Genomic DNA, 19657 nt, shown 5'->3' on the forward strand with positions numbered 1-19657 from the left:
ATTCATCATAACAGATTACTCTGAGTTGAGGTATTAGTTTATAAATTCTCTACTAGGTAGTAGCACTAGTGCTACCAACTACTGATTATATGATTTTGTAACATAACCTCACTTTTTACTTATTAATTTATTACTAACAGTATGTTACTCTAAGTTGAGGTATTAGTTTACAAATTCTCTACTAGGTTACAGCACTAGTGTCTAGCCAACTACAGGTTAGGTGCTCTTGTAACATAACCTCACTTCTGTCTTATATGCTTTCCCGCCAATTTTTCCATTGCCTCCCCCTATTAGATTATGTAATTTTAAAACTTGTTGGATATTTAGTTGAAAGAATAATGAAAACCACTGTGAAAGCTAAATATGAATTTATATATATATACAAACTTATATTATTTCTATTTATATTATGTACATAATCCTATAACTTAATACTTAACGTTAGTAGAGGAGGAGAGGGGCAGCTATCTGAAACAGACAATAAACATAATTAGCTAACTATGGTTTAGTATGGTAAACTGTTTGAACCTAGGGTTATAAGTTTGAATTGTACCAGGGAGACTAATGTTTATACTAAATTAATTAGCTATGACCCTCCTTATTAAGACTGTATTGAAGCTATAACATAGCCTCACTTTATGTATTGTGTAGGTCGCCATTTGCTTTTCTGTCAGTTGTATTGTCAAATTGATATAACCTCACTTTTTTATAACTTTATAACTTCAAGTTGAACAAGTTTATTAATTTACCACTAAGTATCAATGAAATATATTTTGAGCTATTTTATTGAATAAAATAAAAAGTCAGGTAAAAACGATTCTATAGTAAAGATAACCTTATTTAATCAAAGATATTTACCAAAGAGTTATCTTTCTGATTATGGAATATTATTTGTATGAAACTAACTAATTGACATAGGGAATTTACTTAATGTTTTACTATAACAAATTATATTAAAAACACTGATCATATTATTTGTTACTAAAACATATTATACTAATGTATTAAAATATGAGTACTGTATATATTTTTCACCATTACATTTGATGAGTATTGAAGTATATCTTATAACTGAGGTCTGTTAGGCTTATATTTGAGTGTGGTTTCCTCTCTAAAGTATTATTTTATTGAATTACTTAACTTATAGTAACTTTAATGAATCAATAGAACAATATATTGGAAGCTGATTTTTTTCTTAAGTTAGTAATCTAACCTGCTAATTTAACCTCTTGAAACCTAACACTGTTAGGGCTATAAATGCTTAACCAGGCCTCACTTAATGAGGGGATAGTCTCAAACCCTATCCAATATAAAGCTAAAAGAGGTGTAAGAATACATCATTTCCACTATGGAAGGCATAGCAGAAGAACTACACAAACCCGCTAGGAAAAACTATACCAGACGTAATGTAACTCTTAAGGGAATAAATGACTTGTACCAGGCTGATATAGTAGAAATGCAGCCATATGCAAAGTTAAACAAGGGGTACCGTTATATTATGACAATCATCAACTGTTTTTCCAAGTTAGGTTTTGCTATACCTTTAAAGGACAAGTCAGGTCCTGTAGTTGCTAAAGCACTTGAACCTATACTAGCTAAATATAAAATGAAAAATTTTCAAACTGATCAAGGAAAAGAATTTTTTAATATTCATATTAATAGGCTGATGAAAGAGTATAACATAAATCATTACCATACATTCTCAGAAATGAAGGCGTCAATATGTGAGAGATATAATAAATCTCTTAAGAATAAAATGTATAAGTTATTTACTGCTCGTGGAAGTTACGAGTGGTTAAGTATTTTGCCAAATATTGTAAAGTCGTATAACAATAGTAAACATAGGACTATTGGTATGAAGCCTAAAGATGTTAAACAAAAACATGTTAGGATGATACTAAAAAGGCTAAACAAACTAAAAAACCCTAAAGGTAAAATTAAATTTCAATTAGGAGATAATGTTAGAATCAGTAAAGCTAGAAGGACATTTAAAAAGGGATATCTACCTAACTGGACTAATGAAATCTTCAAAGTATATGCAATTAAACCTACAAGGCCTGTTACATATATATTACAAGACTCAACAGGGGAAATCCTTAAAGGTGGCTTTTATGCCGAGGAAATTAGTAAGGCTAAAATGAGTAATGTGTTTTTGGTTGAGAAGGTTTTACAACGTAAGGGTTCTAAATTATTTGTCAAGTGGAAAGGTTTTGATGAAACACACAATAGCTGGATAAATATCAAGGATGCAGTTAAGTAAAAAACCACCAAAGACCTAGTAGTTGTTATCTAAAGTATAAAAACACACATCCGCTTAAATCTGTGCAATCAGTAACGATGAGGTTAGTGCAACAGGATGTACAGTTTCCCGTCACAAACTTTGATATCTTTAGTGGCATGGGGTCAGATAAGAATTATAAAAATGGTCAATTATTACCATGTTCTATCCGGTCTATTATCTGTGGACCTAGTTCCTGTGGTAAAACCAACATACTGTTTAATATGATTTTTGATTCAAACGGTTTAAGATTTGAAAATATTTATGTTTTCTCAAAGTCTTTATATCAAGATAAATACAAGTTACTTAAACAGGTGTTGCCTGAAGAAATAGGGTATCACGAATTTGATGATAATACATTAGTTATAAATCCTAAAGATACAAAGAAAAATTCTATAATTATATTTGATGATATAAGTTGTGAGAAACATAATATGATTAGAAGTTACTTTGCTATGGGGAGACATAAAAATTTGGATATATTCTACTTAGGACAGACATACAGTAGTATTCCAAAACAGTTAATCAGAGACAACTGTAATTTTCTCATACTATTTAAACAGGATGACAGGAACCTGAGACATGTATATAATGATCATGTGACAACTGATATGTCTTTTGATAAGTTAAAAGAGATTTGTGCAGTTTCATGGAAAGATAACTTTGGCTTCCTGGTTATTGATAAAACATCAGACCTTAATAAAGGCAGATATAGAGTGGGACTTGACAGTTTTGTAACAGAGTTGTAATGGTTCGGATATACCATTATAATGACCTTAGAGGTTATGATACAAAGCTACATAATGTAAAATCAAACCTATGTGCATACTACTATAAGGATAAGAAGAGATTCTGTGGTAACTACTGCAGTAGAAAACCCCCACATGGCTATATGTTTAACAAGAGATGTTGGAGACATAAGAAACCTAAAAGCTCTGCTATGACACCTCCTGTGGTGTTATTAATGATATCGTCAAGTGAACGAACATACAATAGAGATACATGGTTAAATTTTTTGTTTAGATGCCAAGAGAGGGCTGTTCCTTTAGAATTTGTAATATATCACGAAGATATGGCTAATTGCACAGTTAGGGACCCACAAAATTTAATATCGAGATTTCGACCGTTTCCGGATGTATTTGGTAAAGCCTTACCATTGCGCAACCTTCATGGCAGTGTAAACTTTACACAGATATGTAATAAAATGTTAGAGTATGGTTGTAAGATACCCTATGCCACCCGGTGTGTACTATTAACCGAAAGAACTATCCCTATAACATCACCTTTTAAATTATATAAACGTATTTTGGATCTAAAATGTCATATTGACATAAGTTACAATGTAAACTATGCTAAAGTTCCTGATGGGTTGCCTAAAGGTTATAGAAACAAACCCTTTGGAGGTGTAAACAACCTCTGTCAGGGATCTTATACTACCGAGTTTCTTAAAGTTGCACTACCGACAGTACCTAAATATTGTGAGAAGTTTGGCATCTCTTTTAATAATGGTGTATATAGTGTTACAAACCATATGCTATTTGATCAGTGGAGAGCATTTACCGGATCTAACCCTAGTGAATTTTGGCTATTAAACTCGTTTCTACTAGACCATGTACGCGAACAAAGACCAATTGAGTTACTTAAAAAATATATGGAAAAGACGATTGAAAGTGACAAATATACAGTAGCTGAAATACCTCAGTGGAGAGATGGTTGGAAACGAACATTTGTATTTAAAAGTTTTACCGGTAAATACCAAATACCAAGATTTGATGCTAAAGTAAGACAATATTACCAAGGTCTAGACTTGAGTACAGAAGTAACTCTGTTAGATATTATATGGTATTTAAAAAAGAATAAAAGGCGTGCAGTGTTTTTTAGGCAAGTTGAAACCCCATAAAACTACACATGCATGCTGACATACTTCATTTGCAAATATGAGTTCCAAGGATAAACAACAGCTAACTGCTCGACTTATTGAGCTTAGAAAAGCTATTAAACGCAAGTACAAAATGTTTAAAGAGGGTACGGAGGATACAGATTTACAGCTAGAAAAACAATACAGACCTATTATACAGGAATTGAGAAAAGCTACCCCACCAGTAATCAAAAGTGAAGTTAAGGAAGAGCCTATGGACTATGAAACAACAGATTCGGAAAATGAGATAGTATCTGAACCACCAGCTTCATCCACCCCTATAAGGGTAGTTGAACCACCAGCCACCCCTATAAGGCCTAAAGAATCAGAATTTACCGAACTTGTCTCAACACCAACTAATTTAGCCTCTACTACTCAGTTTATTGAGGAATACTTTGACAATCCACTGACACAACAATATATGACATGGTTTATCAAAGATATGGGTGGAAATAAAAAGGTGATAGACTACACATACGGTCCACGTTACGAAGACGGTAGTAAGTTAATGGTTGGCAGTGAGAACTTGGACTTTGACCATATAGGCAATATACGTATCGGTGGTGTTAACTATGGAGCGTCTGAAGGTCTCTATGAACTATTATTTAAGCATTTGCCCGATAAAGGTACTTACACGCAAAACGATTAAAAACCTACAAAAGTATATTGTATGCTACAAATGCACATAGGGAGAATTATCAACCTACAGGTCAGGTTAAATCAAGCAAAGGTCATAAATATCTTAAAATTATCCGACCATTAATGTCTGCACAAGGGAGAGGCTTATTATGGAAAAATATACAATCCCGAGACATTATCTATTGGGATGATGTAAATGAGCTTGTAAACAGACTTGGACATATAATCATGTCTACAGAGACTGGAAACAGAGTACATTCTAATGAGATCATTAGTATTATAGAAGAGCTACGGGAAGCCGGGTATATAAGAGGTGGTGGAAACTCTAGGTTTAAATCATTAATATAATGACCATTGATAAGTTTGGACGTAGTAGTAAATCGGGTAAAGGTCCTGTTAAAGGACCAAAGGGTGATGGATTTATTTTTACACCTGAGGGAAACTATGATCTACAGAGCAAAATCCTGACTAATATTGGTAAACCTAAAAACAGTAATGATGCGGCTTCAAAAGAATATGTTGATAAAAGAATTATACCCAGTGATAAACACAGCTATAATCTTAGAAGTAAAAGATTAATAAATGTTGGTAATCCTGTTGAAAACAGCGACGGAGTCAACTACCAGACTGTAAAACGACTTTGCCTAACACTCAAGGACTCTCATTATGATGCACAGGGAAAACAAATAACACATCTAGCTGAGCCTATGGATAAAGACGATGTTGTAACAAAAGGATATTTGGAAAAAAGTACAAACGAAATATTTATACCGGTATCTACACATTTGGCTAAACTTCAATCTGATATTAATACCATCAATGAAAAAATATCGCACCATCACGGTTTAATAACACAAAACAAAGATCATCATGATAAAGAATTGAAAAAATTTGGTGTGATTTTATTTAACTATATCCATAAAAGACACACGGGAAGGTCTGCTAATCTACCTATTGCTGGGGAAAATGATTATTTAAATTGGGGGGAACTATTTAAAGTCCCTAATGAAGAAATAGAACCAACATCCTCTGATGGAGACGAAGTAGATAGATTTAAACGAGTTTGAATTGAATAAAGATGATATATTAGCTATACAACAGTTGGTACTACTGCCATAACTAACTATAATCTGTTTATGATGGATAAAAAGTGTACTTTTGACCATTAAAGCTTGAATCTTTGACCATGTCGGTTCTTGTGTTTCTATTGCTCGTACACACTGTGTTTGGTAATAAAACATTAGAATATTTAGAGAAGTATGGCTATATAGCTGATTCTGCTCTAACTGATGATATAACCGATGCTGTAAAACAGTTTCAAGAAACATTTAACTTGGAAGTAACCGGTGCTTTAGATAATGCTACATTGGAATTATTAGACCAACCTCGATGTGGGAATAAAGATAATCCACTACCATTTTCAGTTATACCTAACCGTAAATGGAATACAACAGTAATTACTTGGTATGGATATAATATATCTCATCTACATAGTATTATTATTGAAAAAGCATTCCGTGTATGGGAAAAGCATGCAAACATTACCTTTAGAAGGTCATTTCATAACCCTACAATATTTATTTCATTTTCGGTACAAAGAAAACATATGTTATATTCTAGAAAAGATGTTTGTTATTATGATTTTGACGGACCTGGTCTAGTATTAGCTCATGCTTATACACCTCAAGCTGGATATAATTCAACCGATATTCATTTTGACTCTGAGGAGAATTGGGATTATACTATGGACTTACCACGTTATGGAAACATTTCGTTCTTTCTGACATTAGTACACGAGATTGGACATGCGTTAGGGATAGATCACTCTTTTGATAATGAATCAATTATGTACCCTTTTATGAGACATCCTCAAGGAATTGTAGATCTAAACGATTTTGAATTGGGTAAAGATGATATATTAGCTATTCAGTTTTTATACGGTAGACGTCCTATTCAAACAACAGCTAGTAAACTAACTACCTCCACGACTATATTTACAACAACTAGTAATCCTACAACTATATCCATAACAACTAGTAAACCATCAACTACTACAACAACTACTAAACCAACAACAACATCCACAACAACAACCAGTAAACCAACAACATCTACTACAGAAAAACCTAATAACTTTGAAAATGTTAATATTTGTGAGTTAAAAAGAAACATATCTACATATTTAATTGTGAATAAGAAAATATTTGCATTCCTACTAGATCGTGTATGGGTACTGAGTCTTGACCCCTCTGAAAGAACACCTGAACAATACAATACTAGTATAAAGATTACAGACTGGTTAGGGTTTCTACCCTATGATTTTAAAGAGGTATCGGCCATTTACCAAAGACCAAGTGGTCAAATCGCTTTATTTAGCGGGAATGATGTTTATCTATTTCAATATCCATCAATGATGTTAAATGTTAAACATAGTGTTAGTAGTATAATTGCAAGACCTGTAATTAAAGTAAATGCTGTATTAGCCGGTAACACAGGTAAAACATATTTATTGGTAGACGATTGGTCTATTTACTCACTGGATGAGTGTTCATATAGAGCTTCTCATTTAGGTCTTATAGGCTCCTACTTAGCTGGGGTTCCTAATAGTGTTAATGGGGCTTTCCGGTATATAAACGGTAGAATATACTTTTTAACTGACAGTTCGGTGTTGGAATACAACGAGTTTACCGGCACTATTACGGGCTCAGTAAAAAGTGCGTTTGATATTTTGGAAATTACCTGTATACGTGAGACGTTACTCACCAGACTGTACGAGGTACTTAAATACCTGCAGTAATGAAAAAGACAATCAGAAAGAAACAGACTCCCAAAAGAGGAAGTGGGTTTATCGCATCAGCTATAAATAAAGTCATTGATAAGCTACCTATTGAATTACATTTACCAGCGGGTATTAATCCTTTTAGTAGTAAAAGGTATAATTATTGTGGACCTAGCACAAAATTAAAGGAAAGGTTAGCGAGGGGAGATAAAGGAATAAACAAATTAGACGAGGCGTGTAAGGTACACGATATTGCCTATTCAAAATACAAAGATAACGCGAACCGGCTAAACGCAGACCAACAGCTGATTGATAGTGCTTGGCAGCGTGTAAAAGCATCAGACTCTAGTATAGGTGAGAAAGCTGCAGCGTGGGCTGTGACAAATATAATGAAGACTAAAACAGCTTTTGGAGGGGGGCGGAAAAAGAAAAGATGTACCCCTAAAAAGAAGGGTAAGGGTCTGTATCTTAGACCGTATAAAAGAGAAGGTGCCGGTAAAAGAAAAGTAAAACGCAGAGTTACAAAGAAAAAAAAAGCTTGTCAATACCGATAAAACCTCTAACAAACTATGATTTGATAAAATATGCAAAATTACTTAAGGTACCAAACTTTAGAGGCGTATATATGAGGGATAGTTTACCAAAAAAGCCTAAAGTGTATGAATCGGCTATAGTGAATTTGGACAGTATATCAGGGGTCGGTACCCACTGGGTATGTTATAAAAAGATAAACAATATAATTTATTACTTTGACAGTTTTGGCAATCTCAGACCCCCACCTGAGCTAATGAGATATTTTGGGGGCTGTGAGGTTTACTATAATTATGTGAGAGAACAGAGTTTTGACTCAGTCATATGTGGACACTTGTGTTTAAAGTTTCTAACTAAAAATGTTTAGCCTCACAGGTACAAGTAGCATTTTTACACACGAGTTATCAACACCTATTGATGTTAGTAATGGGGAGTGGGAGCTAGGGTTAATCGAACTATCTACATACAATTCTATACCAAATATTGAAAATAATATAAATAACAAGTTTCACTATGGTAATAATGGTCTTGTCACTATACCCGAGGGTTCATATGAGATTGAAGATATAGAAAAATATATAAAGTCCCAGCTATCTAAAGAGTACAAGTTTACATTAAAAGCTAATAATAATACACTTAAAACCGAGCTGACTTGTCAGGAAAGTATAGATTTCAGTAAACCCGGCACAATAGGTAAGACGTTGGGTTTTAATAATAAAGTATACGAGGCGGATAAAACACACGTTTCCGAACTACCTGTCGACATTATCAGAGTTAATTCAATCAGAGTGGAATGTAACATAACACGTGGCTCGTTTATTGATGGCATCGAATCTCATGTAATACACGAGTTCTATCCAGCTGAGCCACCAGGGTATAAAATCATTGAGATCCCAAAGAATGTAATTTACTTGCCCGTCATCGCTCAAAGGATAAACAGCTTAACAGTTTCGTTAAGAGATCAAGACGGAAACTTAGTAAACTTTCGCGGAGAGAGAATATCAGTACGTTTACATCTAAGACGTACTAATGGGTCTTATCATATATAATCAGGGACCTGTAGTTTCAAAACGCATTACTACCAGAACACCTGGAGGGCTAACTAGTAAGAATATAAACTTGCTGCGCTCTCTTGGCTTTAAAGTATTTCAAAATGGCTCTACTAGCAATCGAAAATGAAGCCTTGTATGATGACACCATTACCGGTATTGAATACCATACATATCAACCATACACTTCAACTACTCTAAACAATAACGATGAAATACGGATTCCAATTTTACAGCAAGATGTAATTACTCTACCGTTTGAGAGTTATATCATAATACATGGGAAAGTATCAGCAAAGAAAACAGCAGATGGTACAGAACAAGATGTCCAGTTAATAAATAACGCAATGGCTTTCCTCTTTGAGGAAATCAGATATGAGATATGTGGAAAAGAAATTGACAGAACACGTAATGTGGGCCTCACTACAACTTTAAAGAATATCCTTTCAATACGTCAGGAGGAAATAAATCCCCTTAAAAATAGCTGCTGGCTAGGGCCTAGTAATACTGAAAAAGTTACCGAGTTTGTATATTCTATTCCTTTACGTCTACTACTGGGCATTGCCGAAGACTATAGAAAAGTTTTAATAAACATTAAACAGGAATTAGTGCTGTTGCGGTCGGCTACAGACATTAACGCTGTATGTTTAGCTTCACCCGGTACAGTTAAGGTGGATCTTACTAAAATATACTGGCGTATGCCTCACATTACAGTTAATGATACGGAAAAATTAAAACTATATAGGTATATTGAAAAGGACCCGGTAATTCATGTTCCGTTCCGTTCATGGGAGATTCACGAATTTCCCAATTTACCAGCTACTACTAATCTTTCTTGGCAGATTCGCACAACTAACCAGACAGAAAAACCTAGATTTGTCATCTTTGGACTACAGACAGGGCGAAAAGGTGACGTAACTAAAAACATGTCACAGTTTGATTCCTGTAACCTAAACGAAATTAAACTGTATTTGAATTCAAATTTCTATCCATACGATAACCTTCGGGGTAATGAATGTCTATTGTATGATATGTACACAAACTTTCAAAGAGCCTATTACAACAATACAACTAGCTCACCTATTTTGGACTTTAAAGAATTTAAGGAGAAATGTCCACTATACGTTATTGATTGTTCAAAACAAGACGATACAATTAAAACAGGACCTGTGGATGTTAGATTGGAAATTGAATTTAGAGAAAATGTTCCCGCTTCTACATGGGGATATTGCCTTATTATACACGACTGTCATATAACATATACACCTATAACCGGTGATGTGAGAAAAGTCTCCGCATAACAGGTTCACTTGTCAGTCTCTAACTAGTCTTCATACTAACAAGATGGGGAGCGCATACGGATGGGTTAAACTTGAGTTCTATACAAAAGACAATCTATTGATAAAATCACATTTTATAGACTGTTATAAATATCATACGGAAACATGTGTTTTTCAAGTACCTTTAGGGGCCTCCCGTATTATAGCTAAATGGCGTAAAGAATACGAAGATACTTCCTCTTCCTCTTCTGAGGATGGAGAAGAAGAAGAAGGTAGGGTGCAATTTCAGGATAAAACGGGGTGATTTAGAGTCAGTAGGCAAGATGAGTTCACAAGGTGAGGACGTAGTTACAGAGCATATACTCATCCCTAGAGAAAAAGAACCTATAAATGTAATAACCGGAATATTTTTAAAGTCAGTCTACTTTCTAGACTTTGACCTAACCAAGTGTCTGATCACCGGGATCTTTAAAAACAGAGATAATAGTCTCGGGGTTTTATTTAAAGGGAGAAAAGGTTTTGTATTTTGGTCCTATGACTCTTTCTGTCAACTCTGTGACAGGTTTAATGAAATAACTATCGCTTTATTAAGTAAAAGTCAATACATTATTAAACTTGATACTAAGGCCTCGATTAAAGTAACAAGTATCTTTGGACATCAGTATGCATGTATCTCTGATGGAGAACACTCTTTGACTCTAAACCTAAATGAGTGGCATCTACTGATAAAAAATATACCTATGATAAATCGTTCTCTTTTGGAACTATTCTATCTAGAGGAGGATATTAGAGTTTGTATCGAGAAACTTTTATCAGACGCAGAAGATTTATCACATAAACTCCCCGACCCATATTTTGACCGTTTGTATGGTGAAACCTCACTATGGAAGCTGTAGTAGAGTTTCAAGGGTTTAAAGATAACGATAATTGTTTTATTGTAAAAGAGTTTGCTATTGTCGCTAAATCATATAGAACACATTTAATTTTTCAAAACCCTTATAGCTTCAATTTTCTTAATAGTAAAATGAAACGTACAGCAAGATGGTTAACTAAACGTTTCCATCACCTAAATTGGTATGATGGGGACATACCTTATGATTTGGACTTTATTAAAGATTTATGTAAACCCTTTACAGCCTTACATACAAAAGGTCTTGAGAAAGCTCAATTCCTCAGAGAATTGCATGATAGTGTAATTGAAATTGAAGATGATATGTATATAGATAACAATAGTAGTGGTAATATAGTTTGCTTTTATCATAAAAATATATATAACAGTAACTGTGCTCTACGTTCTGCTGAGTACTACGCAAAAGAGTTACTCTAGGCTTAAAGTTTAGTGTCTGTATACTGTCACCTACTCAAAAAAGGCCGAGCTAAGCCGTTGTAAGTCCTAGAGCGGATGTATAGGTTGGCCTAATAAGCCGTAGAACACTGGTTTCCTATGATAGGCACAAAACCTAGTAAATTGAGTAGCTCAGATTTAGAAGAACCTGTGCTACTCCTTGGAACGGTTTAGTGTACTGTCACCTGCTCAAAAAGGCTGGGCTAAGCTATAGTAAGTCCTAGAGTAGATGCATGGGTTGGCCTAAAAACCATAAAACGCTGGTTTCCTATGATAGATACAGACCCCAAGCCTAGTAAATTGAGAAGCCCAGATTTAGAAGAATCTGTGCTTCTCCTTGGAACGGTTTCTAAGCCCGTAGGAATAGCAGAACTTGGAGCCACCAAAAAAATCATAAAAAATAAAAAGTAAAAAAAAAATTAGTTTAGACCGTGGGGTAGGCCTACAGGGGATGATGCCCACGTAAAATATACATCAACGCGCTGAGACCCCTACCTCATGGGTGGTGTGGAAACGTGGGTCACCTAAGTAATATTTTAAAAATTAATAACTTACCAATTTATCCACCTTCCACAGCCTCATGCTCACATCCAACGTTAAACTCTTGATACGGGCCAAAATGTGCTGCCACAAATTCTGCTGGTCCAAGCATATCACATCTATCAATCACATAAGCAGAGCATTAAAACAATATATATATAATTAAACCTTACATAAAACAACGCTAAGTTTAAAAATACATACCTGCAGCAAACGTAGATTCCATCATCCCAAATCTGCATTAATATACAACAATATACATAGCGCCGACAGACAAAACACTCTCTAGCATCAGGCATCTTGTGAGGCTATAACTGATAGTGTAGCATAGGAGCTGGGGTGGGGAAAAGGATGTGGCAGTAACCTCAAGCATTTCCTCTCCCAACCGTATATATACAAGGTACATTTGCTGTTCAACAGTACAATCTGCTGAGATATTGCTTCTGCTGAATAGACATTCTCTACATTCATCATCACTACAAGGTAAATATTACTACTATAATTTTAGTCCCCTTCACTAGAGATGTTTATATTAGTTACTTCCATATTGGTGCAGAAAAATATTAGTTTTCATACTAGCCTGTTAATATCTATAAATTGAGTATATTAGTTTAAACCTGATTCTAATATAAGCTTTTGTTGCTAAATTCAGTTAATTATTTCAAGAAAGCCTGGGATATATATTACCTCTTGATCTAGCTTTCAGATCATTATTTTTACATCTTATTATTAAAAATTCAAAATTTGTTCAAACAAATAAAATAAAGATTAATTCATATATACAAATTAAACTTTATTAGATGTTTTGCATTAAACATGTCCTTACCAAAACAGTTTACCAATATTAGTGTTGAAATATTTAATACTTTGATGTGAGTGTTGAAACAAAGCATTATTCTTTTTCATACATTGTCTGTTACTCCATAAAACTATTACTTTTAAATATATTCAACCATCCCTACCCCTTACATATGATAATATGCTATGGTGATAACACTTTATTAAGCCATTAGAGATGAGTAACACAATCTTATGGACTTATTATGTGAGCTTATTCCTCAGACACAACTAAAAGACCTATAGTTTATGGTGAAATTCTAACCTTTTTTTTGCTTTGTCAAATTTTCAGGTCAATACTCACCCTACTAATTCAACTGTATGATTTTAGATGGATCTTTCTGCCAGACTAGAGTCATGTGAGGTGCTTTCATCCCCATTGAAGATTCCTGTTAAAGACCTTAAGGAGCCGGCCAGGATCAAAGGGGCAAAGAGAGTCAGCACACGGTTCGGGACTACAGTTATTGTCTTGGACGTGACCACATCTTCTGGGGAGGAAAGAATCACCTTTCTACCATCGAGATTCACGTCCCTCCTCACTGATGAAGATCTACAGTTTTTCACAAACTCAAGAATTTATAGTATAAAATGTACTGGTATGCATGGGAATTCCCCTAATGTACGTATATACAAGCACTAACACCATAATGTGTTTATAGAATAAACGCTTATATCTTAATAACTGTGTTTTCAATTACATATGCATCCTCAGAGTTTAAATAATTTTAACACTTAAAGTTGTCACTATAATTTTTAAACTTACAACAAAATAGTACTGCTTTTAAGTATTTAATTTTGTCATAATATTTATGTTGAAACAATTTTTACATATACCTCAAGATATACTGTGGCAATATACACCTTTTTAAAAGTTTTTATCATGGTTGGTATAGAATAACAATAGAATAACTATTAAAAACTTACCTGTTAATTGTAGACTGTCACTTGATACTAGCTGAGGTTTTCACTACAACAAAACACTATACAGAGACAACTAAGGTCTTATCAGAGTGTGATTTCCTATCTGGTTTAAAAAATATATTATTTTGTTGATTTAACTTGTCTAGATATACAGAGCATATTTAAACATCAATGATTCAGTCAAATAACCAGCTAACAATAGTTAGCTAGACACAGGTGCTGTAACCTAGTAGAGAGTTTGTAAACTATGACAACTAATACCATCAACACTTAATAATAAATTAATAAGTAAAAAGTGAGGTTATGTTACAAAATCATATAATCAGTAGTTGGTAGCACTAGTGCTGTAACCTGGTGGATAATTTATAAACTAATACCTCAACTCAGAGTAATCTGTTATGATGAATCTTATATCAGGTTATTCATTATTATAATTATACCATCGACACTGACGCTCCAGTGGTAAATTAACAAAGTGGTTTGAGTAAAAAGTGAGGTTATGTTACATATACAAGAGATCAAACCTTCTGGACAAACAGTTAACTATAAAAAAAAACACCCCAACCGGGAATGATTGGTGATTGGTAAGGATTAAACCTCTAAAACACCCACTACAATACAACACTATACAAAAAACAACCTAAGTAACTCATTTAGCATAGATTAGATGTAAGTTTGACATATGATATTTAATAGCCTTTACAAAGACCATTTTTATACTCAATGGTAAACTTAAGCCTTCTTTCAGCTGTTTTTATATTTATTATACACTATATAAAATAACCTCCAATACTACTACACATTTAACATTCTTTTATGATCAACGGTAAAATTCCACTTAAGCCCTCTTTCAGCTGATTTATATTTATTATACACTATAAAATAACCTCCAACATTTACCATTATGATCAACAGTAAGGTTTAAGCATTATACACTATATAATGTGTTTTTTTTACAAATTCTACTAGGATAGGATTGAACCCGTGAACCTCTAAACCAAGTGATCAGCTGAAATAAACAGTTGTGATTGGTTAGGATTGAACCCGTAAACCTCTAGCATAGGTTAGGATTGAACCAGTAAACCTCAGTTACCATTAGTGGTTGGTTAGATTCGAACCCGTGAACCTCCAACCAATATTTACACACCCTGTATATGTAAGTTACAGAGATACAAGTTATAAAATCAACATAACATGCTCAACGGTAATGTTTAAGCACTATATAAAATAACCTCCAACAATTACCATTATGATCAACGGTAAAGCTCCGCTTAAGCGTTATACACTATATAAAGTGTTTTTTTCCAGACCTACTAGGATTGAACCTATGAACCTCTAAACCAAGTGATCAGCTGAAATAAACAGCTGTGCATTAGGATTCTCCCACTATAATAGCATTAGTGGTTGGTTAGATTCGAACCCATGAACCTCCAATGATATGTTTTATGGTTAGTTAGTATTAAACCCACGAACCTCTAGCATAGGTTATGATTGAACCCGATAACCAGAAATGATATATTTTATGTTAGGTTAGATTCAAACCCGTGAACCTCTAGCATAGGATAGGATTGAACCCGATAACCGGAAAAGATATATTTTTTTATGTTATTTTAGATTCAAACCCGTGAACCTCTAGCATAGTTTAGGATTAAATAACCGGAAATGATATATTTTATGTTATGTTAGATTCGAACCCGTGAACCTCTAGCATAGGCTAGAATTAAATAACCGGAAATGATATTAGGTTAGATTCGAACCCGTGAACCTCCAATGATATGATTTGTGATTGGTTAAAATTAAACCTCTAAACCATGTTAAAATCAAACCTCCAATATTTACACACCCTATAAGGTAAGGTGTCATTTACCAATATAAAACCTGTACCCATAACACTGCTGTTGTAGCTCAATGGTAAACATCCCACCTACCAACAAAAAGACCGGGGTTCGAAACCCGGTCAGGCCAACACTTTTTATCCATTATTTAATATTTAATACAAACACCTACTGCACGTGGTCAGCTGTGGTCAACTAATCAGCTGAGATCATCTCAAGGTCAAATTCCTGCTAGATCGCTGCCATGACTACTAACATTTCCCGCGGCCGAGCAGATATCATCGTCGTCTCCCGCGGTCACGGAAACGTCATCGTCGTCTCCCGCGGTCACGGAAACGTCATCGTAGTCTCCCGCTGTCACGGAAACGTCATCATCGTCTCCCGCGGTCACGGAAACGTCATCGTAGTCTCCCGCTGTCACAGAAACGTCATCGTCGTCTCTCGTGGTTTCGGAAACGTCATCGTCGTCGTCCACTATCGCGGCAAAATCGTGAACATTTCCCGAGGCCGTGTAGACATCATCATTGGCTTTTGCGGTTACGTAAACGCAAGACGATGATCGCGGCAAAATCATGAAAATTCCCGACTTTGAAATCAAATTTAAGACTAAATCCCGACTTTCAAGACCATTTTGAAATTCAATACTAATTCCCGACTTTCCCGATTTTCCCGACTACTGGACACCCTGAAACTAAGTAAGGCGTGTATTTATACTATTAAGTTTATTCAAAATTGGTTACATCTTGGTTTTTGCTTTGGTTTTAAATGTTATAACGATATTCACGAACAGTTATGTATACTAATGAATACATATTCTTGCCTATGTACTTTATAAAACGCGACCAGGCCTATTTAAAAATTAGTAATGGTGCATCAGCTAAACTATCGAAACAGTTAAGGGCTTGGTAGCATATAGCGTACTGCAATTCCATAATTAAATAATTTTTGCGGACAATAATTTCAACATTTTAGAAAAAGTTATAAAAATATTAGTTATACTTAAAATATAAATTTTTTAGTACTATATTAACAATTTAATATATTAATAATTTAACACTCGTAGCCTAAAATATTCATGTTCCAAAATCATTAATTTGTAATAACAAATAAAACGTCAGGTTGTACTCATAATAGCCACATATTTAACTCTATATAATACAAAAATATAATACATTTTTGGTTTATCGTAGAAGAATAAAAATTCAGAAACCAAGACCACGACACACTGTTAAAAAAAATAAGGACAATCTTAACCATGCACGCAAATTGTCAAATTAAAAGAGTTGATCTAAAGAAGCTTGAATAAAAAAAAATAAGTTGAGGTGGCCAAACGATAAATAAGTAGCATAATCCCTTTTATGTACACGTGGGCCAGGCGAGGACGTGTTGTGGTAGAGTTGGTCAGAGATATCAACTTCAGCACGCTTTGGATCGATAAACTGTCCCTCCGTGCCACAAACCTCCCTGAGATATCATACCGCCACAGCAAGTATGGACTACTAACTCAGTAGGTCAAGTGGTACCACGAATAGTATCAGTTCGATAAACTGTCCCTCCGTGCCACAAACCTCCCTGAGATATCATACCGCCACAGCAAGTATGGACTACTAACTCAGTAGGTCAAGTGGTACCACGAATAGTATCAGTTCGATAAACTGTCCCTCCATGCCACAAACCTCCCTGAGATATCATACCGCCACAGCAAGTATGGACTACTAACTCAGTAGGTCAAGTGGTACCACGAATAGTATCAGTTCGATAAACTGTCCCTCCATGCCACAAACCTCCCTGAGATATCATACCGCCACAGCAAGTATGGACTACTAACTCAGTAGGTCAAGTGGTACCACGAATAGTATCAGTTCGATAAACTGTCCCTCCATGCCACAAACCTCCCTGAGATATCATACCGCCACAGCAAGTATGGACTACTAACTCAGTAGGTCAAGTGGTACCACGAATAGTATCAGTTCGATAAACTGTCCCTCCATGCCACAAACCTCCCTGAGATATCATACCGCCACAGCAAGTATGGACTACTAACTCAGTAGGTCAAGTGGTACCACGAATAGTATCAGTTCGATAAACTGTCCCTCCGTGCCACAAACCTCCCTGAGATATCATACCGCCACAGCAAGTAAGTATGGACTACTAACTCAGTAGGTCAAGTGGTACCACGAATAGTATCAGTTCGATAAACTGTCCCTCCGTGCCACAAACCTCCCTGAGATATAATACCGCCACAGCAAGTATGGACTACTAACTCAGTAGGTCAAGTGGTACCACGAATAGTATCAGTTCGATAAACTGTCCACGGAGGTGCCACAAACCTCCCTGAGATATCACACCACCACAGCAAGTAGTATAATTTAGGACTACTAACTCTACTACTAAAGTCAGGAGGTACCATGAGTATATTATCAGTTCGATAAACTGTCCCTTCGTGCCACTAGCTTTCCTGAGATATCATACCACCACAGCAAGAATACTTTAGGACTACTAACTCATCAGGCTACTAATGTCAGGAGGTACCACGACTAGTATCAGTTCGATAAACTGTCCCTTCGTGCCACAAACCTCCCTGAGATATCATACCACCACAGCAAGAATACTTTAGGACTACTAACTCATCAGGCTACTAATGTCAGGAGGTACCACGACTAGTATCAGTTCGATAAACTGTCCCTTCGTGCCACAAACCTCCCTGAGATATCATACCACCACAGCAAGAATACTTTAGGACTACTAACTCATCAGGCTACTAATGTCAGGAGGTACCACGACTAGTATCAGTTCGATAAACTGTCCCTCCGTGCCACAAACCTCCCTGAGATATCATACCACCACAGCAAGTAGTATAATTTAGGACTACTAACTCTACTACTAAAGTCAGGAGGTACCATGAGTATATTATCAGTTCGATAAACTGTCCCTTCGTGCCACAAACCTCCCTGAGATATCACACCACCACAGCAAGTAGTATAATTTAGGATTACTAACTCTACTACTAAAGTCAGGAGGTACCATGAGTATATTATCAGTTCGATAAACTGTCCCTTCGTGCCACTAGCTTTCCTGAGATATCATACCACCACAGCAAGAATACTTTAGGACTACTAACTCATCAGGCTACTAATGTCAGGAGGTACCACGACTAGTATCAGTTCGATAAACTGTCCCTTCGTGCCACAAACCTCCCTGAGATATCATACCACCACAGCAAGAATACTTTAGGACTACTAACTCATCAGGCTACTAATGTCAAGTGGTACCACGACTAGTATCAGTTCGATAAACTGTCCCTCCGTGCCACAAACCTCCCTGAGACATACCGCCACAGCAAGTATACTTTAGGACTACTAATTGGGCTATTAATTTTAAATGTTACCACATATAGTATCATCACGATGTATTGTTCCTCCGTTCCACAGACCTTGGGATATTTTTATTCCTTATCTCTACCCATCTCTTTCGTTCGATAACGCTAATGAAGCAACGAAGAGATGACCCTTAAAGGATTTCATACGCAGCAGATTGGATTTAAACTTTTCGATGTTTTCAACGATTAATTGAAGTTAGACTATTTTTGGCGGATAAAATGAATCAGTAATTTGTAATCGTGATCATGGATTACTAATATAAACAACTGGATTACTAATATTTCAAGAGATACAGGTTACTGCTGTATACGATCTTTTACATATT

At 35.3% G+C, this 19657-nt stretch overlaps 1 protein-coding gene across 2 annotated transcripts in view; it reads right to left on the bottom strand.

Moving 5' to 3' along the window:
• LOC129002956 (tumor necrosis factor alpha-induced protein 8-like protein) overlaps window positions 1-19657 on the bottom strand; it is a 54225-nt gene that overhangs the window by 19798 nt on the left and 14770 nt on the right. The gene's annotated exons all lie outside the window — the stretch shown is intronic.

The sequence above is a fragment of the Macrosteles quadrilineatus genome, unplaced genomic scaffold, assembly GCF_028750875.1.
Source record: "Macrosteles quadrilineatus isolate MER2022 unplaced genomic scaffold, UCM_ALF_1.0 Scaffold_9__3_contigs__length_116548681, whole genome shotgun sequence".
NCBI lineage: Eukaryota > Metazoa > Arthropoda > Insecta > Hemiptera > Cicadellidae > Macrosteles > Macrosteles quadrilineatus.